Genomic DNA, 24,861 nt, shown 5'->3' on the forward strand with positions numbered 1-24,861 from the left:
TGGAATGGTAGGAACTGATCTGTTGGGACGCTGTAGGAGAGAATCATCACTGAAAAAGAGCTGGGTCTAAATGACCCTTAAGTTACTTTGTCCCTGCTATTTTTATGGATGTGTTTCTTAGTTCTACTTAAAATACAATACCTTCCAGAGAAAGAACTTTGGAGTCTGAATGCATATGGAAGCATACTATTTGCTCTCCTTTTCTGTTGTTTCATCTTTCTTGTGGTTCCTCTCATCAGTTCTAATTCTTCTTTACATCATGACTAATGTGAAAATCTGTTTAATATGAATCTATAAGTAGAGCCTATCTCAGATTGTATACCATCTTGGGAGGGGGGAGGAGAAAATTTAAAACTCAAAATCTTATGAAAGTGAATGTTGAAAACTAAAAATAAATAATTATTAAAAAAATACAACACCTGCTGGAATTGCTGTTTAGTCATGTCCTAACTCTTCATGATGCACTTGGGGTTTTCTTGGTAAAATACTAGAGTGATTTGCCATTTCCTTCTCCAGCTCATTTTACAGATGGGGAAACTGAGGCAAAGAGCATTAAATGACTTGCCCAAGGTCACATAGCTAGTAAGTGTTTGAGGCTGGATTCCAAGTCATGAAGATGAAGCTTCCTGATTCTAAGCTCAGTGCTCTATCCACTACACCCCCTAGCTGCCCTGCTGGTATATGTACCTGTTGATGGTAAATATACAGCTTGGGAGTCAGTGATCCACCCCACCATCTTGGAGGAAAGATAGGGTCTCAATATTGGCCTGTAGGACAGCTAATCAGTTAATTTCCTCATTTCCTTCTCTCTCCCCTGGGATTGGTAAAGTAAATCTTGCTTTGCAGACGCATGTTAATCAAAGCATTTTTAGGAGTAAGGCTTAGCTCTTGAAAGATCATTGAAACCATGTTTAAAAAATGGATCTGCAATTCTATTGGTATAGAGAATCCAAGATGATAAAGCTCCCTCTACCAATGCAGATCATCACTTGCCCTGTCAATTACTCTCTTAGTAAATCTTTTGGGGGCTCTGAGAGGTTGTGAACATCTTAATTTTACCATGTTCAAAATTGAACTCTTACCACCCCCACCCCCCCGGGCCCTCCTCTTTTCCTAATTGTCCTATTACTTTTTTGGGGGGAGGGGGGAGGCAATCTGGGTCAAGTTACTTGTCCAGGGTCACATAGCTAGTAAGTGTCTGAGGCCGAATTTGCACTCAGGTCCTCCTGACTGCAGAGCCAGTGCACTATCCACTGTGCCACCTAGCAGCCCCACCTCCATGTACTCTTACTTCCAGTAACTGCGGCCTTCATGGCTGTTCTTTGAATAAGAAATCCCATCTCCCAATTCCAGGCATTTTCGTTGGCTGTCTCCCACCTCCCCCACCTGAAATTCCCTCCCTCCTCATCTCAACCTACAAAGTATGTTATTCTGAACTCAATTATTTCCTATTGTTCTTGGTGTTACATAGATCATATATAGATACAGCAAATCAATCGCGGATCTTCTGGATTTAACGGCCTCTGAGTTCCCTTCCAGATCTAAAGCTATGATCTTTTGATCTTAGCAGTCATCCAGGTTTGAAACCTCAGTCATTTTTGTTTTACCCATTTCCTTCTTCCACCAAATATGTTCAGCTGGTTGCCCAGTTCAGCCACCTTGTCCTTTGCACACACAAGGACAATACCCTGGTTCAATCCCTTCTTACCTAGCTCATTATAATAGCCTCTAAATCGATCTCCTTACTTCCAGTCTCCCCCCTCTCTAATCTATCCTCCAAACAATCACTACGATATTCTTCCCAAGGCTCAGAGCCAACCATGCCATTTACCTGTCTATAAATCCTTTAGAGAAGTGGTGTCAAACTCAAACAGAAATAGATCCCTGCAGACACACTGACTTAGAAAACCACAAATTCACATGATCAATGTTGGATTTTTAAAATATACTTGGTTAAATAATTCCCAATTTTTTTGGGGGGGGGGAAATAAAAAAAATTATTTATATGTTAAACATTTTTCAATTTATATTTTTGTAAATTTTTAAAAAGTTATTATGTATTTTAAACATTCTTATCTTTTTCAATTTGTAGTTCCAGATTCCTCCTCCTCTTACTCCTCCCCCACTCACTGAGAAGGCAAACAATATATCAGTTATACATGTGAAATCATGCAAAACATATTTCCATATTAGGCATATCAGAAAGCAAAGCAAAAAAAAACCATAAAGAGAGAAAATTATACTTCAATTTGCACCCACCAGCTATGTTTTAATCTGTTTCCCTGCTTTGGGCAGCTTTGCAGGGTCACAGGGCCCTGGCTTTGACACTGCTTTAGTGGCATCTGATTGTTTCCAGGATAGACTAACTCCTGGCACCTGAGTTACTCTACAGCCTAACTCCAGCCTACCTTTCCACCTTGATTTCATGTTATTCCCCTTCTTATACTCTATGTACTGGTTAAACTAGACTATTTACTCTTTAAGGTTTTTTTAAAAAATGATGTCTTTTGTTTTTTTAAATCATCCTATTTTTCTCCATTATTCTCTTCCTTCCCAGAGAGCCACACCATATAACAAACAGTATTTTTTTAAAGACAAAAAAGAAAAGAAAGCAGAAAAAAAATTAGCATTCCTGATCAATACATTGAAAAAGTTCTAGAACATGTGCAATACCTGTGGACACTCTACCTCCACGAAGGGCTAGGTTTGGGTTGGGGGGTTGGACTACTCCATCTTAGTTCTTTCTCAATTTAGTATCTTATCTCTCACCTCTGTGCATTTGCACAAACCATTTCCTATGCCTAGAATGACACCCCTTCTTATTGCCTCCTCTCAGAATCCTTACCTTCTCTCAAAGCTCAGCTTGGGTCCTATATCTGCAATGAAGTTTCCATGGATTCTTGATCTCCTGCCACCTCCCCAACAAGTTGTTAATGATTTCTCCCTCCTCAAATTATCTATTATTTACGTGTACTATTGTTTTTCTTTGGCTGAATAAGCTCGGGGATAATGTAAGGTCAAAGATTGTTTTGGCCTTTGTATCTCCTGTTAAGGGTAAAATTCCCTCATTGTAGACTGTCCGCAAAAGAACAAATTACATATATACACACATATGTATATGTACATGTATACGTGTGTGTGCATATATATTATATACACACATATATCTATGTTTCCTTTTTCAGCTTAGTGTAGCCCCCTCCAAGTGGTATTTTATCCCTTATAGGCATAATTATTATGACATATAATATATAATTATATATAATAATAGATTATTACATAATAATACAATATAACAATATGCTCTGTTAGTAATCATTATTAATTATAAGTAGCTAGTAGTGAGTGTATTAAGAAGACTGTAGTCCTTCATTCATTCACTATTATATACAAAAGCCAGCATTACAATGAAGCATGTTCTCTGGTCCCCATTAAGAGGCTTGACAATGAACATCACCTCTGGGATGATGCTCATAGGCTTCATAAACTTTTCCATTGTAATGGCATTTTCTTTCTTGAAATGGGTCAAAGTCCACCTGTTCTACCTAATCCATTTCTTCAGTCTCCTCCACTTCTATCTTTCAGGAAGGAACCTTTCCAGCAAAGATAGCTCATTCGATGAAAGAAAGCCATTCTCTGGGTAGTTTACCTTAAATTTAAATGATTAGAATCCCTTTTTCACAAAATCACTGAGAAATTGGCATGCCTTTATTCAGCACACATTTGACTTCTCCATGTTTAATAATCTGACCAGGGATGAGAGGTGACATAGCTTTACTGTTGAGACTTGCTATTGGTTTCTGAGATCCACCCAAAGCTTCACCCAACTACATATCCATACACATGAAAAGATCCTCACCTAGACCTTCTGATCCAAAACAATTATATTCTGGTTCATGTCCTGGTTCCTGGTCAACTTCACTATGAAATGTTATCTCTTGACCATCTTTCATGCCCTTGTCAGTATGAACCTCCAGAATCTTTTTTTTTTCCTTGAAAAATTTTCCTTTCATTATAGCTTTTATAGCTATCTTTAGGGCTCATTATTGTATCAGGCAAGATTCACGATATCGATGGTGACCATGAATATGCCCGTATAGTTTAGAATCGCAAAATATGAGACTCTCTATGTAGAAGATTGTGTTGGCAATCAAAATGGGCTCTTAGCCCTCAGTTCAACCAAGTGCCCTTGGAGAGTTTGGCCTTTGTTTCCTTGATTAGATTGGGAGTCCTTGGTGACCTCCTTGCCTCAGGGGAGGGCCTAGTTTACATGGGTTTGAGTGGCACGTTCGGGACATCAGAGGCTTTTAGACTACGTGGGTTTAAGTTGCCTCTTTGTGACGATTTTAGGTCACGTGGGTGAGTCGCATGTGTGACTCACCCTTGACCCTGAAAAAGATATAAAACCAGGGGTTGGCTTTCTTTTTCTTGGAACTCTGAGCCACGGGAGGAGTGGCAAGTGGCTCTGGGCCAGCCGTTGTCAAGCTCCCTCGCTCATGAACTCAGATGTTGATGCTTTTTGGTAACTATGAATTGTGATTTGGTCTGTTTCTAATTTATCTTTGTATTTGTATTTGATCTGAAGTTCAGGGTGCTGGCTCTTTCCCCTGAACTAAGTGAGTGATATTTGTATGCTGGATTAAAGTAAACTTGTCAACCCCTTAACGTTGCTTTCCTTAGTAAAGCAGATCAAAAGAACCTGGGCTTTTGCAGCATTCTGTGAGCTGGTTGTTGTTGATGTTACACTCCCCACAGCAGCTGCTAGCCAGATTGTTAAAAGAAAGGTAGAAGAAGTAAAACATTTATTCAGGCACCAGAGGTTCAAGTCCAATTTGACATAGCAACAACTGTATCCCAAAACCAGTAAGTCCACTTCAATGTAACAGCAAGGAAATTAAAACACAATATCACAGCAAGGAGCCAAGCCATCCTGTAACCTTCCCCTCTGCTAGGGCCTTCCTGTAAACACTCACTCATGAATCTTAACTTTCTGCTTGCCTGCATCCTCTTCTCCTAAAGTTCTGAGATCTTGCAGTTCTGAAAGCCCTTCCAGTGCTCTGTCTCTTTCTCAGTTCTCCATTTTTGAGCTTCAGGATACACACACACACACACACACACGCGCGCACACACACACACACACATATATGTATGTATATGTATGTATATATACATATACATATACATACACACACACACACACACACACACACACATATATATATATATATATATATATATATATATATATATACACCCTTCTTAGGACCTGAGAGCTTCATGCCTAATCAGCAAAAGGGTGTGGGCCTGGGGCTTCACACCTAATCAGCAAAAGGGTGTGGGCTTAGGATTAGCACCTACTTAGCAAAGGAGTGTGGGCCTTCCTACAAACGAGCCTCCCCTAATCAGGCTTCCCTTAACTAGCTCCATCTGAGGCCTATTAAGGGGACGAATGGTTGGAGAAGATCTTTAATCACAATTAGCACCACAATTAGTTCCCCATGCCCTTGGCATTCTATGCAAACTCAATGGAACATTGAATTCTTATTTGTACTCTAGGTTGCAATTGGGACAGCATTCTACAACTCCTCTATCATTTTTTTAAACCATCCTGTCTTTCACATTTATCACAAATTTTATTCTTTTGCAAAGCCAATTTTCTTGTTGTACTATTATATAAATCTTTTAAAGTCACTAACAACTGATGAACAACATTTTTAATTCTCTATCCCCTTTGCATTCTTCCACCTTCTCCAAAAAACATATTAAAGGTATTTATTAGAGAACCAAAGCTACCACCAGAACAGTTCTCTTTGTCTGCTTTTGTCATGCAAGTTTCTTTTCTTTGTATCAGAAAGCACTTCATAAGCTTGAGAAATGTTTGAATTTTTTTCTTTCGTTTGGATTCTTATTTGGGTGATATTTTCCCACATGTCTTTAAAAAAAAAAGTTCTTCCAGCAAGGCACTGGGTTTTACCCTCAAATCATCCTAATGAGTGGTTTTCTTCACTATTTTCAACAGCTGGGGAGTGATGCTTGTGGGAAACTATGCCAAAATGCCCATGTCTGAGGGTGAAAAGGTACCACCCAGGAGCTGGTTGGGAGTGAGTGGAAGAAAGAGGGGACAAGCACTTGCTTGGGCACTGGCAGCTGCTGCCCTCTGTTTCTTGCCAAATTTTCTGTAAAGTTCTACATGATATGCTTTACTAAAATAATTAGGCATCATATTTCAGCCAGATGATTCATTGGTTAAATTCTGTGACTCTCTGCTCCTTTTCTAATCTAGGCTTATTCCTCAACAGCAACTATGTCAGCTATCACTTTCAGCTTCAAACTTGGATGATGCATTTGTAGAATCTGTCCTTTCAACTCTCTTTCTTCTTACCTTTCTGGGTTCAGACTCTATATTGCCTCTACAAATAATTCCAACTTTAGCTTATGATTAATAATAAAATTCTCATCTTTTGCCTACAATAGGAGAAATTATATTTTTTCATAATCATATAGTTCTGACATCCATTTCTCCTCACATTACCATAGTTTATTATATTCAATGAAGAGGCAGACAATAAGCTTCTTTTCAGTGACTGGAGTGGTGATGGAGGAAGAATTGGTGGCTCATGGAATTTCCTTAGGATTCCCCCATGGAATTCCCTTAGAATTCCCTCATGGAATTCAGCCTTAGGATGTATTATAAGATTTGGTGGCCAGGTATTCAGGACTGATTGTTTTTATAAGCCTGAATTCCCTGTCTTAACTGAGTGGCTGGTTGCCTTGTATGTCCAATGAGTTTTCTTATTCCTTTAAAGTCAGAGTTCTTTTTTTTCTTCTTCTATTTATTTATTTTTAGTTTTCAACATTCACTTTATAAGATTTTGAATTCTAAAGTGTTTCCCCCTTCCTCCTCTCCCTTCTCCTCAAGACAGTATTCAATCTAATATAGGCTGTATATGTACAATCATATTAAACATATTTCCACATTAGTCATGTTGTGAAGGAAGAATCAGAGCAAGAGGGGAAACCACAATGAAGAAAAAACAAAAAAAGAGAAAGAAAGTAGTATGCTTTGATTTGCATTCAGACTCAATAGTTCTAAAGTTGAAGTTCCTAACCTGGGATCCTTGAACTTGTTTTTAAAAATTTTGATAATTATATTACAGTATCTTTGATTTCCTTTGTAATCCTATATCTTTTATGTATTTAAAAACATCCAGAGGAGTCCACAAGCTTCACCAGATTATCAAAGGAGTCCAACACACATAGACTCATACAAATGTTAAGCACCCATACTTTATATGATGAAAGTGACAGGATTATATCAAATGCTGGTACAAATTAACTCTATGTAGTTTAAAGCTTGATCATATAACATGACCTAATATCCTAGGTAGCAAGGCTGAAGAATACAGTGCACAGAACTTTGGAGTTGGAAGGAACACGGCAGAGTATTTGCTATGACTATTTTAAATTCCATTTTAGCATTTTTTATTTTGAAGAATTAAACTTGGGCTTGTTTTATAGAACAATTTTTTTTAATAAAGTAAAATGCTTGGCCAATTTGACTCTATTGGGGCATGACGAAGTTTTCAGAGCACTAGAGCAAAAGAAAAAGGAAGAAAATCTTCTTAATATCATTCAGGAAGTATGGGAAAAAATTCTCTATTGTTTCTTGTGTCCTGATCTCTGATCTGATAAAATAGGTTAGGTATGGAAACTAAGAAAATGTCCTAGATTTATTTATGGAGAAATTGCAATTCTTTTTTTTTAATTTTTAAATAATTTATTTAATATTTTTAGTTTTTAACATTGATTTCCACAAGAATTGTGGAATTTTCTCCTCATTTCTACCCTCCTTCCACTCCAAGATGGCATATATTCTGATTGCCCCATTCCCCAGTCAGCCCTCCCTTCTGTCAACTTACTCCCCCCCCATCCCCTTTCCCCTTACTTTCTTGTACAGCAAGATAGATTTCTATACCCCATTGTCTATATATCTTATTTCTCAGTTGCATGCAAAAACAACTTTTTTTTTCCAGCATCCACTTTTAGAACTTTGAGTTCCAAATTCCCTCCCCATCCACCTTCCCTAAGAAGGCAAGCAATTCAACATAGGCCATGCATGTATAAATATGCAAAATGCTTTCACAATAGTCATGTTGTGAAAGACTAACTATATTTCCCTCCATCCTATCCTGTCCCCCTTTATTCAATTTTCTCCCTTGACCTTGTCCCTTTTCAAAAGTGTTTGCTTTTGATTACCTCCTCCCCATTTGCATTCCCTTCTATCATCATTCCTTTCTTATCCCTTTCCCCCTACTTTCCTGTGGAGTAAGATACCCAATTGAGTATGTATGTTTCTCCATCCTCAAGTCAAATCCAATGAGAGCAAGATTCATTCATTCCCCCTCACCTGCCCCCTCTTCCCTTCCAACAGCACTGCTTTTTCTTGCCACCTTTATGTGGGATAATTTACTCCATTCTACCTCTCTCTTCCTCCCTCTCTCATTATATTCCTCTCTCCCCCCTTAGTTTTATTTTTTTTTTAGATATCATCTCTTCATATTCAATTCACCCTGTGCCCTCTGTCTATATATATATATATATGTATACTCCCTTCAATTACCCTATTATTGAGAAAGGTCTCATGAATTACACACATTATCCTTCCATGTGGGAATGTGAACAAACAGTTCAACTTTAGTAAGCGCCTTATGACTTCTCTTTCTTGTTTACCTTTTCATGCTTCTCTTGATTCTTGTATTTGAAAGTCAAATTTTCTATTCAGCTCTGTTCTTTTCATTGAGAAAGCTTGAAAGTCCTCTATTTTATTGAAAATCCATATTTTGCCTTGCAGCATTATACTCAGTTTTGCTGGGTAGGTGATTCTTGGTTTTAATCCTAGCTCCACTAGCCTCTGGAATATCATATTCCAAGCCCTTCAGTCCCCTAATGTAGAAGCTGCTAGATATTGTGTTATTCTGATTGTTTTCCACAATACTCAAATTGTTTCTTTCTGGCTGCTTGCAGTATTTTCTCCTTGACCTGGGAACTCTAGAATTTGGCTATAATATTCCTAGGAGTTTTCTTTTTGGGATCTTTTTCAAGAGGCAATTGGTAGATTCTTTCAATTTCTATTTTACCCTCTGGTTCTAGAATATCCTGGAAGTTTTCCCTTGATAATTTCTTGAAAGGTGATGTCTAGGCTCTTTCTTTGATCATGGCTTTCAGGCAGTCCAATAATTTTTACATTATCTCTCCTGGATCTATTCTCCAGGTCAGTGGTTTTTACAATGAGATATTTCACATTGTCTCCTCCACCCCCTTTTTTTTGTTCCTTTTGTTCTGTTTTATAATATCTTGATTTCTCATAAAATAGCTTCTGTTTTATAATATCTTGATTTCTCATAAAATAGCTCACTAGCTTCCACTTGCTCCAATCTAATTTTTAAGATAGTATTTTCTTCAGTGGTCTTTCGGACCTCCTTTTCCATTTGGCTTATTCTGCCTTTCAAGGCATTCTTCTCCTCATTGGCTTTTTGGAGCTCTTTTGCCATTTGAGTTAGTCTATTTTTTAACGTGTTATTTTCTTCAGTATTTTTTTGGGTCTCCTTTAGCAAGTCATTGACTTGTTTTCATGATTTTCTTGCATCACTCTCATTTCTCTTCCCAATTTTTCCTTTACTTCTCTTACTTAGTTTTCCAAATCCTTTTTGAGTTCTTCCATGGCCTGAGACCAATTCATATTTTTCTTGGAGGCTTTTGACGTAGGCTCTTTGACTTTGTTGACTTCTTCTGGCTGTACGTTTTGATCTTCTTTGACACCAAAAAAAGATTCTAGAGTCTGAGTCTGAGTCCTTTTGCTCTGCCTGGTCATGTTCCCAGCCAACTACTTGACCTTTGAGCTTTTTGTCAGGGTATGATTGCTTGTAGAGTAGAGAGTGCTTTGTCCCAAGCTTTAGGGTCCAAGCGCTGCTGTTTTCAGAGCTACTTCCACTCCACTGTCACAGCAAGCTCTGCCACAGCAGCACTCCTCGCCCCCAAGAACCACCAACCAGGATTGTGACCCAGATCCAAGCAGGGTAAAGCAAGCCCTGCACTCCCACCGTGGTCTGCTGCTTGATTCCCCCCACTGTGTGAGCCAGAGACTCGGGAAGCAGGTGACACTGGAGCTCTGGAAGCAGCTGCAGCAGCTTCCTGCTGCTGCCTCTGCTACCCCGCCTCTGCCACCCCTAAGGCTGGGGCTGTACCGCTTCCTAACCAGATCTAGCAGTTTTCCCTCTAACCTGCTCCGTGGTCTTTGGCATTTCTGGGATGAGAAGTCTGGTAACTGCCACAGCTCAATGATTCATGGCCCCAAGGACTGCTCCGGGCCAACTCCCAGTCTGGTTCTGGTCTGGGCTCTGTTCCCAGCACCATGCGATAGACCCCTCCCAGCGACCATCCAGGCCATCCTGGGCTGGAGGCCTGCTTCTCTCTGTTGTTTTGTGGGTTCAGCAGCTCTAGAATTTGTTCAGAGCCATTTTTACAGGTGTTTGGAGGGATTTGGGGGAGAGCTTAAGTGAGTCCCTGCTTTCCAGCCACCATCTTGGCTCTGCCCCCCAGAAATTGCTGTTCTTCAAACATCCTCAAAGCCCCTGCTCATTTTCCAAGAAAAAAATGGGCAGCCTTTATTTGAAAATACAGGTTCAAACACACTTTCTATATTGGGGCCAAGTCAATTGGAACTTGAAACATACTTTGCTATTGACTAAAACTAGGTTCTGTGATTTCACTTGTGTGGGCACTCCAACCACCAATACAAGCCCTTTATGCTTATATGTTTATCTAAAGCGGCTAGGTGGCATTGGGGATAGATTGCCAGGCCTGGAATCAAGAAGACTCTTCTTTGTGAGTTCCAATCTGACGTCAGATACTTAGTAACTGTGTAACTCTGGGCAAGTCACTTATTCCTTTTTGCCTCAGTTTCCTCATCTGTGAAATGAGTTGGAGGAAAAGGCAAACCACTGCAGTATCTCTACTAAGAAAACCCCAAGTAGAGTCATGAAGAGTCAAACATGACTGAAATGATTGAACAACAACAAAATTGATCTCCAAAATTAATGAGTGCTCGTTAGGTCTAACGATGCAACCACTTCCAAATCCACCTAACATTTATTTCACATCTTCATTTTGTCCATCTGCACAACAAATGAATTGCTGAAATTTAGGCTGTGACTATAGCATTCTCCTGATCTAGTAGCCCATTTATTCTCTCAAAAGATGTTAACCTGGTGCATCACCTAGTTTAGAGGAAGTTTATTTTTTAAGTTTGCATTGCTTCCTTTTCTAATAGCTCACAAATCACCCACCACTATGTTTTAGAATTTTGTCAGTTATTTAAATCAAAGTCACTAGTCGAATGTTTACTCTTCCCTTTCTTCCAAAAATTAGGACACTTGCCAGTCTTTAGTCTTGCTGCTCTGTCCTAATCTCCAATATCGTTCACATATCATGGACAGCTTAGTTATCACATCTGCCAGCTCTCAGTGTCCTTAGAGTCATCCAGGCTGAAAGAACTGAACTCATTAAGCATGATTAGATATCCATTTGCTATCTCTTTTCTCACATTGAGTTTTAACTTTCTTGTCAATCTTTTTTGTTCTGTCCTCAGAAGTCTAAATATAATTTTCTTTGCAAAGATAACAGAAATAAAAAGAAAGGAACTGAGTAGTTCATCCATTTTAGCATTGCCAATTATTATCCTATCTTTTCTTTGAATCATCTTTCACCCCTAGCATAATGATCCTCCCCCATACTTTTATTATTTTTAGCATTTATCACCAATCTTGTCTTATCTTGGTTTTTACTGCTTCCTGAAACTAGTCTCCCATGACTATGTTACTACATGTTTTCATCTTCAATTACTTGTCTTTGCTTCTGAAATAAGTGTCTCAAGCCCCACCCCCCTTAATATAATTAACAACTCAAGAAGACTTGAGTTCAAATTTGACCTCAAGGCATTAGCTCTGTGACCTTGGGCAAGTCACTTAACCCCTATTTGCCTTGGAGGCAGCTAGGTGTCTCAGTAGATACAGTGCTGGGACTGGGGTCAGAAAGTCCTGAGTTCAAATCTGGTCTCAGACACTTACAAGCTTTGTGACCTTGGGCAAGTCACTTAACCTCTGTTTGCCTTGCCTTTTGCTACCTAGGTAGTTCAGTGGATAGAGTGCTGGGCCTGGAGTCCGGAAGTCCAGACACTTACTGGCTGCGTGACCTTGGGCAAGTCATTTAGCTTCTGCCTTAATCCACTTTGAGGAGAGAGTAGTGAACCATTCCAGTATCTTTGCCAAGAAAACCCTAAATAGGGTCATGAAGTGTCAGATAAGATTGCACAACAATAAAAACAAGGTGCTCTATGCTCTGATGACTTTATCCAGAGAGAATGCCTCTTTGAGTTACAAAAATCAAGTAGTGAAGAAGACCTTAGTGTGGGAACAGTGGAGTGAGAAGTGCTTTCATGCCATTTGGATAAAAGCAGATGAGGACCCATAGGAAAGGAAGATTAGAGAAGGGATGCCAGAAGAAAGCCGTGAGGTGGGGTGGGATGGGGGTGAACTCAGAGGAAGTTACATACCTCTTCTCCTTAACCAGAGGATAACCCGGTGAACTTTGAGAGATGAGAAGCTTTGGACATCCTGGAAGCTTCAGTGGTAGTTCCCCCTCTATTCACCCCAGCAGCAGGGGTGATAGTAACATGAGCATAAGGAGTTGAGAGACACACTAAAGATAAATTAGACTTGGAGGAAAGGCAGATTCACCCTCATAGCTCAGCAAAGAACTACACCTAAGGGGAACTTCATGAGGGCTCCAAAAAGGGAGAAAAGGACTTGCAATATTCTGGAGTTATGAGTTTTTCCTTTAGCCACATGAGTTCTCTAAGTTTGTGCCCCCTCTCCCCAGAGACCTTGTGTGTAAAGGGGAGATTGTGTCCCTAGTTTGGGGAGATGTTTCTGTAATAGTTGTCCTTGCCTACACCTGCTCAGTAAATATCCTCTTTTAAAAGCAAATTAACTGATGGGCTAATTGATAATAATATGGAGCGTACCAGGTGGGCACTCATGAATTGATAATATTAGAAAACTACCCCAAACTGCTTAGGTTTATCCTTTTTTTAATTATTATTTTTTATAATTAAGATTTTTTATTTTTAGGTTACAATGCTCAGTTCCACATAATTTTGAGTTCCAGATTTTCTCCCCCCTCCCCCACTAAGATGGCATGGAATTTGATATATCTTCTACACACAACTTCACATTGAACTTATCTTAGGTTTATCCTTAGAATTAAGAGGGATGAAGTAGCCAGATGCCTCCTGGGCACCCAACTTGGGAATACTAGTAGAGTTGGGAGAGTGATGGGGAAGGGGCTACACTTCTACTTTCTATGTCTTTTAAAAACCAGAGTTGGTCAATGAGTTCCCTGTGTAGCCACATCACTCTTTTTGGCTAGCTCCCCATCTTCATCATTACAATAATTTTGCTTTTGATCTAGGAATCTTGAGTTTCCTATCTCTTGGTCATATTTTCCTGCATAATAGAAGCCTACCTATTGAAAAAAGGATCTGAACCAGCTGAAAGAAATTCTAAAACTTATTGTAAAATTAGATTATGTTGGGTAGCATCTTTTTTTAAAATTAAATTTTATTTTTATTTCCAAATTCTATCTACCCTCTCCACCCCTGAGTGCCTCCCAACTCTGCCCCCCCAGACTAGAACAGGGGTGGGGAACCTGTGGCCTTAAGGCCACATGTGGCCCTCTAGATCCTCAAGTGTGGCCCTTTGACTGAATCCAAACTTCACAGAACAAATCTCTTTAATAAAATAAAGAAATAAATAAATCCTTGATAAAAGGATAGATGTATATAGTCATGTTAAACAAATTCCCACATGAGCCATGTTCCCAAAAAGAGCAAAAAAAGAATATATGCTTTATTCTGTACTCTGAGTCCATCAGCTCTTTATCTGGAGGTGGATAGCTTATTTCATCATGCGTCCTTTAGAATTGTTACTATTGTTACTACAGAATTACTAAATCTTTCAAAGCTGATTATTTTTATAGTATTGCTATTGTATAAATTGTTCTCTGAGTTCTATTCACTTCACTTTGTATTGGCCCATAAAAGTCTTTTCTGGTTTCTTTGAAATGATTCCCTTCATCACTTCTTATAGCACAATAGTATTCTATTACATTCATATGCCATCGCTTGTTCAGCCATTCTCCAATTGATGGGCATCCCCTCAATTTCTAATTTTTGGCCACCACAAAAAGAGATGCTGTAAATAATTTTTGTGCATATATTTTTGTAATTTGTGCATATATTTGTGCAATATTTTTAGTTGATTTTCTAGGGTTCTGTTAATAAGCCATTATACCATGTTCAAAAAGTGAGTTTTGTTCCTTTTTTGCCTGTGCTTATTCTTTCAATTTCTTTTTCCTTATTGCTATAGCTAGCATTCCTAATACAGTATTGAACAGAATTCGTAATAATGTGCATTTGCCTTCAATTGAAATTGCTTTCCAGAGTGGTGGAACAGTTCACAAATCCACTAACAGTACATTAAAGTATCTTTCCCCTCCGCAGCCCTTCTAGTATTTGTCATTTTCATTTTTTTTGTCAACTTAGCCAATCTGATGGGTGTAAGGCGGTATCTTAGAATTTTAAAATGTGCATTTCTCTAATAATCTAGAGCATTTTTTTTCATATGGTTATTGACAGCTTGAATTTCTTCTTCTGAAAACTGCCCATTCATATCCTATGATCAGTTATCAATTAGGGAATGGCTCTTGTTATAAATTTGACTCAGTTCCCTATGTATCTTAGAGAAACTCTCAGCAAAATTTTTCCCCGGTTTCCTGCTTTTCTTCTAATTTTAGCCACATTGGTCATGTTGATGCAAAAAGTATTTAATTTTATATAATCAAAATGGAAGCAGCTAGGTGGCTCAGTGGATAGAACACTAGGCCTGGAATATAGGAAGACCTGAGTTCAAATCCAGCCTCAGACACTAGCTGTGTGACGTTGGGCAAGTCACTTGATCCTGTTTGCTCCAGTTTCCTCATCTGTAAAATGAGCTGGAGAAGGAAATGGTGAACTACTCCAGTATCTTTGCCAAGACAGCCCGATGGACAGTATTGGTGTGCTGTGGTCCACAGGGTCACAAAGAGTCCAAAAGACTGAACAAGAACAACAATCAAAATTATCCATTTCACTTTCTGGGATCCTCTCCTACTTATTTGGTCACAAACCCTTTCTCTACCCATAGATCTGATGGATAATTCTTCTATGCTCTACTAATTTACTTACGATGTCACCCTGTGTGTCTAAAGCATGTGTCCATTTTGAGTTTATTTTGATTTGAGATGTTGGTCTATAACTAGTTTTTGCCAGACTACTTTGCAGTTTTCCCAACAGTTATGGCTGAATGAGTTCTTGCCCCAGTAGCTGGAATTTGGGGCTTTAACAAACACTACATTACTGTGCTCATTTGCTTCCACATTTTGTTCTGCTGAGAAGTCGATACCTCTCTTTTTCTTACCCTGTATGAAATTGTTTGGGTGATTATAGCTTGGTGGTAAAGTTTGACATCCAGTACTATTAGGCTCCCTTTCTTTCCTCCCCCCACCTTGATTATTCTTGAACTTTTGTTCCTTCAGATTAATTGTTTTTGTTACCCTCTCCCTGCTTCCCCTCTCATCCCCCTCCCCCCGCCCCAGGTCTGTGAAATAATTCTTTGGTAGTTTGATTGGTGTGACACTGAATAAAAAATTAATTTAATATTCCATTTTTATTATATTGGCTTAGCCTACTCATGAGCAATTAATATTTCTCCAGTTGTTTTGATTTCTCTTTATTCGTGTGGGTGTATTACAATTGTGTTCATATAGTTTCTGTGTATGTCTTAGAGGATAGACTCCAAACTAATTTATATTATTCATAGCTATTTTAAGTGGAATTTCTCTATGTCTTCCTGTTTGATGTTGTTGGTAATATACAGAAGTGCTGATGATTTTGTGCAGTTCTGTGAAAACTGCTAATAGTTTTGATCAATTTTTTGGTTGATTTTCTAGGGTTCTGTAAATAAACCATTTTATCACGTTCAAACAGTGAGAGTTTTGTTTCTTTTTGGCCTGTGCTTATTCTTTCAATTTCTTTTCCCTTTTGCTGTAGCTAGCATTCCTAATACAATATTGAACAGAATTCATAATAATGGGCACTTGCCTTGCCCCTGATCTTCTTGGACAGGCTTCCAGCTTATCACCATTACAAATAATGCTCACTCTTGATTTTAGATAGATACTACTTATCATTTTAAGCAAAGCTGCACTGATTCCTTTGCTTTCTAACATTTTAAAACAGGAGCGAGTGTTGCATTTTATCAAAACCCTTTCCTGCAGCTTTTGAAATAATCATGTAATTTTTGTTGTTTTTGTTAATATGGTCAATTATGTTTACAATTTTTCTAATATTGAAACTTCCCTGAATTACTGGTGTAAATTCAGCCTGGTTATAGTATGTGATCTTTGTGATTATATTGCTGTAATTTCTTTGCTAATATTTTATTTAAAATGTTTGCCTTAATATTCATTAGGGAAATTTGTCAGTATTTTCTTTCTTTGTTTTAACTCTCCTTATTTTAGGAGTTTATCTATGGCTTGTTCAACTTCTTTTTCCAAGATAGGGTTATTCAAGTATTCTATATCCCATAGTATTAATCTGGACAATTTATATTTTTATAAATATTCCTTCAGAATGTTAGTTTCATTGGTATATAGTTGGGTGAAACGGCTTCTAATAATTGTTTTTATTTCTTCTTTGCTTGTGAATTCATCTTTTTCATTTTTGATACTGGTAATTTGGTCTTTTAAAAAAATCAAACTAGCTAATGGCTTATCTATTTTACTAAAAAAAAGTTCCTAATTTTATTTATTCATTCCATTTTATCTTTGCTTTTAATTTTGTGCATCTCTGACTCCCCCTACCCCAGGACTTATATTTTGGTATTTAATTGAGAGTTTTTAATTTGCTGGTTTTTTTTTAGTTGCATGCTCAATTAGTTGTTTCTCTCTCTTTCATAGTGGTGTTTAGAAACAAAAAATTTCCCAAGTATTGCTTTGAATGCTTCCTACAAAATTTCATATGTTTCACCATTGTCATTATTTTTAATGAAATTATTGTTTCTATGTGTTCTTTGACCCATCCATTTTTAGGATTATTTAATTTCCAGTTAATTTTTAATCTTTGCTTCAAAGGCCCTTTATTGAAGACAAGTTTATTGAATTATGGTCAACAAAAATATAACTGATTTTCCTGCTTTTCTGCATTTGTTTGTGAGATTTTTATATCTTAATACAGTCAGTTTTTGTGAAGGTGTCATACATAGCTGAGACATACTCCTTTTCCCATTCAATATTCTCCAGAGGACTACCATATTTAACTTTTCTAAAAATCTATTCAAGTCATTCATTTCTTTTTTTATTTTTGTTGAGATTTATTTAGGTTTCAGAGTAATAAATTGAGGTCCTCTACTATTGTAGTTTACTTTCTATTTCTTCCTAGAACTCATTTAAGTTTTCATTTTTTTCCCCATTTTTTAAGAGAATTTAGATGCTATGCCATTTGGTACATAAGTATAATATTAAGTCATTATCTTTGGTATCTTTTAGCAAAATGTAGTTTCCCTTTTTATCTCTTTTACTTATTTTTGTCCTTTTGCTTTGTCCAAGATGATGATTGCAGTTCTTGCCTTTTTTATTTCAACTTAAATATGATAGATTCTGCTCCAGCTCCTTGTTTTATCCCCGTCTTTATGTTTCATGGTTTGTTTGGTTTTTTTTGCTGGACAAACTTGCACTTCATACATTCATAGCTCTTATTTGGGACTGTCAGAAATACCAATATGGCATGTTTTTAGCACACTACTGCAACATTTTCCTTGTTCTCTATACTCCCTTATCAGGTCCTGAGACCTCCTGTCTCTTTTTGGTAGTGCTCTCTGATATCTGTTGTAGCCTTTTGTCATACTTCCTTTTTTCTTTTTTTGAATGAGGGCTACTAAGAAAGGCTAACTTCTTATTTTAAGGGTAGGCTTCCACTCTTTCTCATGAAAGAAGATATAAGCTATTTAACTGTCTTTAATTGGCAATTAGATCATTCTGGCTATGTCCTAATACTGGTGGAAAGAGACATTGATTCACAAGCAGAAATCCAGTTGTTTAAGAGTGGAAAGGAAGAGGAACAGCTTCTTTGGTATTTTGGGGTGGAAGAAGGATTGATTATATACACACATATATGTATAACATGCACACTAGAGGTTGGGGACATACATCACTAAGGTGGTAAGTAAGCATCATTCAAGAAACACATATAGGCGTAATAGTCTGATGATTCACAGTGTTGGAATGACTTTAGAGATGTTATTTTACCTCTTTCCTGGGTTCAGGGCCCATTTATGTACACACTATACCTGGTCATCAGAAATGCCCTTTGGTTCTCTGTAACCCTGGATTAATTCAGGGAATGGCATTTAAAAGGCAACTTACAGGGTAGCAGGTGAATATATTAGTGATCCTTTTGGGGTTGTGAATTATAGACTTTATAACATATGCCATAAAATACATGAATTCATTTAATTTTTTACAAATACATATTCTTGATTTGGAATCTCAAAATACAAATGTGTGAATAAACATGGAAATTTATATATAAAAATGATATACCAATGTGCCAGGATTTTCTGGAAAAAAAAATAAGACTTGGTTTAGCTTTATTTCTGCATTGAAGAATGCTATAGTACAAGTCAATAATAGCTAACATTCATATATATTGCACTTCAAGGTTTGCAAAGTGTTTTATGTATGTTATGTCATTTGTTCCTCACAACTACTATGTAAGGCAGATGCTACTATTATCCCCATTTTACAAATGGGGAAACTAAGGTAGAGAAAAGTTAGAAGACTTGCCCAGGGTCACATAGCTATTAAGCATACTCCAAAAGCCAACACTCTCCATCTTACCACTTTGCTGCATATTAAAAGAAAGGGCAAGAAAGAACTGATTTGCAAACTTTCTCTAGTAGGAAACATTTCCTTTACTAAATACGTCTTCCATCCCCACTTTTAAAAATTAGCCTTGACAATGAGTTTTTAATTTTTTGTGTGTGAAGTGACTAATTTTTCTTTCCTGCTGGAAAAAGTCATCAGAATTCACACAAGTCACATGTACGTGACTACTTGTTGGTACTAGGGCCTTTTTCATGAGGACCTACCTTACAATTGAGTCTAGAACCTTTGCTTTCAATTAAATTTAACAAAGCATTTATGACTAGCTATTAAATTCAAGGCACCATATTAAGTATGGCGGATACAAAGGAGAAAATGAGATGGTATATATCCAGGAACTTATATTCTACTCAAGATGATGTGGGGATGTGGGAGAGAGAACACTAATGCTTGGTGGAATGCTAAGGAAATGTCTTCTCTAAGAGGTGCTTACCTAAGCCAAGTCTGGAAGGAAAATAGAATTCTGAAAGGTAGAGGTATAGAAGGGAGTGCATTCCACACATGGAGAAAGAGCCCATGCAAAGACCCAGACATGAGGAAGGGCCTGTTGAATTTGGGGATAAGCTAGCAGGTCAGTTTGGCCAGAATGTAGAACTTGTTCTGTATCGTGGAGGTGGAAGTTAAATGTCGAGGTCAAGAGGATGATTATCCTTAATGAGTGGTGGAGGTAGAGCGAAGGTGTAGGTCACAGGAGTTGAGACTGATTAAGTGGAAGGCCACCATTTGAAGGGACACTCGTCTCTATTTATAAATAAACTACCATGTGTGAGGGCAACAGTTAGGGATCTAGGTTAGGCAATAGTAAATCTTGAAAGAGAAGTTGACAGACGATAAGATGTTAAGATCTGGGGTCTTGAGGAGTTAAGAGAGTCTCCTGCTAGCCATTCACAGATACTGAGCCAAAGTGTGGGAGGATTATAAAAAGGACAGAGATGTGTAGAAGATTATAATTTGCAAGTGAAGGGTTATTGCCCTTCTTGGTTTATAGAATAAGGATGATGATCATGATGATGGAAGGATAAAGCATTTATTAAGTGCCTACTAAATACCAGGCATTGTGCAAATCACTTACAAATATCTTATTTAATCTGCGCAATAACCCTGTGAGGTAGCTGCCATTATTATAATCTCCATTTTGTAGCTGAGACAGGCAGAGGTTAAGTGACTGGCCAAAGGTCACAAAACTAGTAAGTGTCTGAGGCCGGATCTGAATTTGTCTTTCTGACTAGGCCCAGCCCTCTATCCCCTGTACCACCTTGCTGACTCAGCTAGATCAATACCAATAATAATAAACAATAATTAGCATTTAAATTTTGCAAAGCTCTTGATTAATACATCATTTGATCTTCACAACAACCCTGAGAAGCAGGTGCTATTATTTCCACTTTACAGATGGAAATTGAGGCAAATAGAGGTCAAGTGACTTGGCCAGAGTCGCACAGCTAGTAGATGTTCCGAGGCCAGATTTGAACTCTGGTCTTCCTGACTTTGGGTCCAGTACTTTATACACTGCCCTGTATGTTGCAGATCTAGAGCTGGAAGGGACCACAGAGGCCATCTAGATCTAGTCCAACCTTCCCAATTTATAGATGGGAAAACAAATGTTTCCCAGAACATTTTACAATTCTGGGAAACTAAGGCCCACAAGCTAAAGTCACATTAGCAGTAGCCATCAGGGGCAGGATTTGAAATCTGGTCCTGTAACTCCAGGGCCGCTACTCTTGACCATATGGCTGAAAATTAGAAATCTACTTTTTTTTAACCCAAATCTCTGCTAAAGGATAAATTACCACCCCCACCCGATCTGTCTTCAGAGATGGATAAATTCTAGTTGCCATACTTTATGAAATAGCAGTATTGAGATATATAAGATGGTATATGAAAAGCAGGGGCAGCCAGGTGGTGTTCAGTGGATATCATGCCAGGACTGGAGTCAGGAAGACTCTTTCATGAGTTGAAATCTGGCTTCAGACACTTAGTAGCTGTGTGACCCTGGGCAAGTCACTTAACCCTGTTTGCCTCAGTGTCTTCATCTGTAAAATGAGCTGGAGAAGGCAATGGCAAACCACTACAGCATCTCTGCCAAGAAAATCCAAAATGAGGTCATGAAGAGTTGGACGCAAAAACACATTGCAAACCTTAAAGCACAGTAGAAATGCTAGCGAGCATTAATTGGAAAGTTAAGTTGTTACACGGTTGATACCAGTTTGTCTCTGATGAGCCATTGTTAGAAAGATCCCTGGCCTTGTGGTCAAGTAATACTGGTTCCAATCCTGGCTCTACTATTTACAAGTCATAGGGTTGTAAGCCTTTCTGAACTTGTTTTCTCATCTGTAAAGTGGGAATAATACTTGCATTACCTTCCTCGTAGGGCTATTGCAAGAAGCATTTTGAAAACCTTGTCAATGTAATCTGTAACTTATAGGGTCAGAACATTTTCTGCAGCATTGAAAGGTTAAATGAATTAGCCACCATCACACAGACTGTGCATATATATATGGAGATGTGAATTCTCGTCTCACTGACTGTAAGGCTGCTCCTCCTTTATCTATACCACTCTCTCACCTCTGACAATGTATTTTACTGTCATCCTAAAGGCTTTTAGTAATGCTGCAATCACAAAACAAGTGCTTAGAAATAAGAAAGGCTACATTCTTTTTTTTTTTTCCACAACAAAGATCACGCCATTTATTTACATGGGATTGGGGGAATGGGGTAGAGGGATGAGGTGTCTGTTCTCTACTATCTTGGTCTCCAACCCCAGCTCAAAAAAAAGACTTCATCACTACGTCCTCCTTCAAATAGGGTTTTCTGGCATAGAGGACAAAAGGAAGAACTTGGAGGGGGAAATGAACACAGAGGTAAGAAAGGCATAGGCTCAGGATGCAGAGGCTGAAGGCCCCCATCCCTTTTCTATCCTATGGTCTTAAAGGGCTTACCAATATTCAGAGATTGGGGTGATTATGTACATGTGTGTGTGTGGTGGGGGGAGGGGATGGTTGGGTGATATCTCTGCCCTTTTTCGAAGGGGCATGCTCATCCTTATTCGGCATCAAGACTACTGCATACCAGCTACTCACATCCCCCCCCCAGACTAACAAACCCCCATTTCTCTTTGGGGTAGATGGTTCTGAAACTAGAACATAGGCCCCTCCCTCCTGCAATATCCCTGAGGAGCAGGGAAAAAATATCTCAGCCCCTTCTGGGACAGAAGGCCTACATTCTACAGTGCGGTAAAGTGAATAGGTGTGAAGGAAAACCTGTCTCACCCCAGGAAGGGCCGAGTTAAAACAAGGAGGTCAAAATGATCACAAGCAAAGGGAAAATAATTTTGAAAATGTAGCAAAACCTGACTAAGGCATCCTTCTTTCCATCTCGAATGGAATTTTATTTGATATTTGGTACCTTAAATGATATTTTAAAATGTTTCCTATGCCATTTGCAGGATTTTTTTGTTTAAAGTTCCCAAAGTGTGTCTGTGGTGCCGTTAAAATGGCTTGTGTCTCCATACACACACACACACACTATCTCACTTAAAAGACAAACAACATCTGCATAAAATAGTGCATTCTTAATAACTAGTTATTAAGAGGAATCAGTTCAAAACAAGGAAGATTTTTTTCCCCCTTGTGATGGGTCCAGTCTCTAAAAAAAAAAAAAGACTTCAAGTGGTGTAGGAAATTCCCTTTTTAATACAGATCTGCAACTTAGTCATGAGTTGCCTTAGGCGTTAAGAGGTTAGGGGACTTGCCCAGGGTCACTTGGGTAGTATGTTTTAGAGACTTCTGAGATGGAATTTGAACTCCAGCCAGGTCTTTGATGGCAAGCCTAGTTCTTTATCCACTATGCCAGGCTCTTGTTTGCCCCTCTAATTTCTCACAATCATAAACAGTTTAAGATAATTTCTTACAATCATAAACAGTTTAATATTGGTTCATCTGGGGTTTAGAATTGGGAACCTCTATAAAGAGGATAGCGTCTTAACCATAGGAATTCACTTTGGGATAAGATTTTTAAAAAGAAGACTGGTTTATTAAACGTTTAGTGTTTTGGAACAGTTTATGCAAAGATACACAAAGATACATTATGGGCTAAGGAAAGAATGACCAGGGTCACTGGAGGTTGTGGTCTAAGTCAGTGAGGGAAAGATCTGCACATGGAGTCCTTTTGGAGGATGTGCCTTGGGGAAAATAAGCTATTTGTAGTGATTACTTAACTTATATTGCTAAGAGGACAATGGCTTACTATTGTGCTTTCCCCAAACCTTAGTTTTATTTAAATTTTGTACTCTGTTAGGGTAGAAGTTGAAAGGAAGTAAGGGTCAAACATTTTTGGGGAGGAGGGAAGGCTGAGGAAAGGATATAGTGATTCATCTCTAGGGAACTGAGAGGGTGGGAAAGGAGATACATATTTATCAGACACCTACCTTTAAAATGAATTTCTCTTTGCCCCATGGACCTTAGACTAGCTAAGGGCTGAGATGTTTCATAAATGAATGGAAGAAGTGAAAATAAATCCTTAGTGACCTAAACATTTTTTAGTTTTGCCTTGAAAAAGTACTGGAGATAAAATAAATCATTTATGAAATACCTTAAAACCATTTGACAGTTCTCAAAAATGCCAAATGAGAAGTTTGGAGAATTATAGGAAGATCTGTATTAACACACATAGGGAAGGTAAGCAGAACCAGGAAGCATAATGATAAAGGAAACAGTCAAAAGCGGTGCATTTATGACGACGAACTGTGACCTTGGAGAAGAGAAGAAAAGTACTTTGTTTCTGTCCATAGAAAAGTTAGTGACTGTGTTGTCAAATAGTGGGAGGATGGGATGGTGTTTTGCTTTATATTGTAAGCTTCATTTGGGACGTAGATAGGGGAAGGAGAAAGGGATCTCTAGTTGTAATATGAAAAGATTTTTTTAAAGTATTCTGCAATAATAAATACAATTTCAGAAATAGCTAGAAACAAACTTGTATTTACTTTGGTCAACTCTTCAAACTCCTTAAAAAGAGAGAGAGAGAGACAGATAGACACAGGGTGTGCATGTGTGTTCTTGAATGGCACATAAAATTTTCTGCTTCTAAAAAGTAGAACTTTACCTGGTGTTATAATCTTGTTTGACACATTTATTTTCAGTTCAAAGACCATATAAAAACACCCATAGAAGAAAATGTTGCACCTTTGCACTGACACCCTTTAATCCTTCAGTCTTTATAAAAACAAACATTCTTAAGAGTAAGCAGAGTAAAAGTGTTAATTCTAAAGAAACAGAAAATAAATTAATTGCTCTTTTGTCCGGCTTTCTTGAACACTGCCACTGTGTTTCAAATGAGACATTTTGAATGTAGAAGAAATCTTTGGCCTATTTCACCATGGCTTGGGCACTGTGTAACAGACAAAATTCTGCAAAATTCATTTATCCTTCTGAATTGCTGTGAAAAGGGAAGCAGTGGCCTGTTTCAGAAATCTGAAAAAAAAGAAAAATAGTTGAGTGTATGAGTGGCTTTCTTCCCCCCTGTTGGTGTTGAACAGTTAATACATACTTTGACAAAAGTGGCAAAAATAAGAGAACCAAATAAATAAAACTTTTGAAAAGTTAAGGATGGGATGAGGGCATGCAACTCTTCTGTTAATGTGGTACAAAAACCCGAAAATTGCAATGTAGCCAGGAGGCAGGAAGGATTATCTAAATTGTACTCTGAGCTTCACAAATGATTTATTGTGGGACCTAAAGTTCCATGCCTTCTAAATCTGCCTTTTGTCTC

At 38.1% G+C, this 24,861-nt stretch overlaps 1 protein-coding gene and 1 pseudogene across 1 annotated transcript in view; both read right to left on the bottom strand.

Annotated features, from left to right (window-relative positions):
- Nucleotides 1-3,431: 3,431 nt before the first annotated feature.
- Nucleotides 3,432-24,861, bottom strand: part of LOC118857600 — a 30,117-nt pseudogene continuing 8,687 nt past the window's right edge.
- Nucleotides 24,134-24,861, bottom strand: part of MTHFD1L (methylenetetrahydrofolate dehydrogenase (NADP+ dependent) 1 like) — a 193,368-nt gene continuing 192,640 nt past the window's right edge. Inside the window, exon 28 of the mRNA XM_036769181.1 lies at nucleotides 24,134-24,563. The gene's annotated coding sequence lies outside the window, so the exon portion shown is untranslated. The remainder of the gene's footprint in view (nucleotides 24,564-24,861) is intronic.

This window comes from Trichosurus vulpecula, chromosome 7, assembly GCF_011100635.1.
Source record: "Trichosurus vulpecula isolate mTriVul1 chromosome 7, mTriVul1.pri, whole genome shotgun sequence".
Taxonomy (NCBI): domain Eukaryota; kingdom Metazoa; phylum Chordata; class Mammalia; order Diprotodontia; family Phalangeridae; genus Trichosurus; species Trichosurus vulpecula.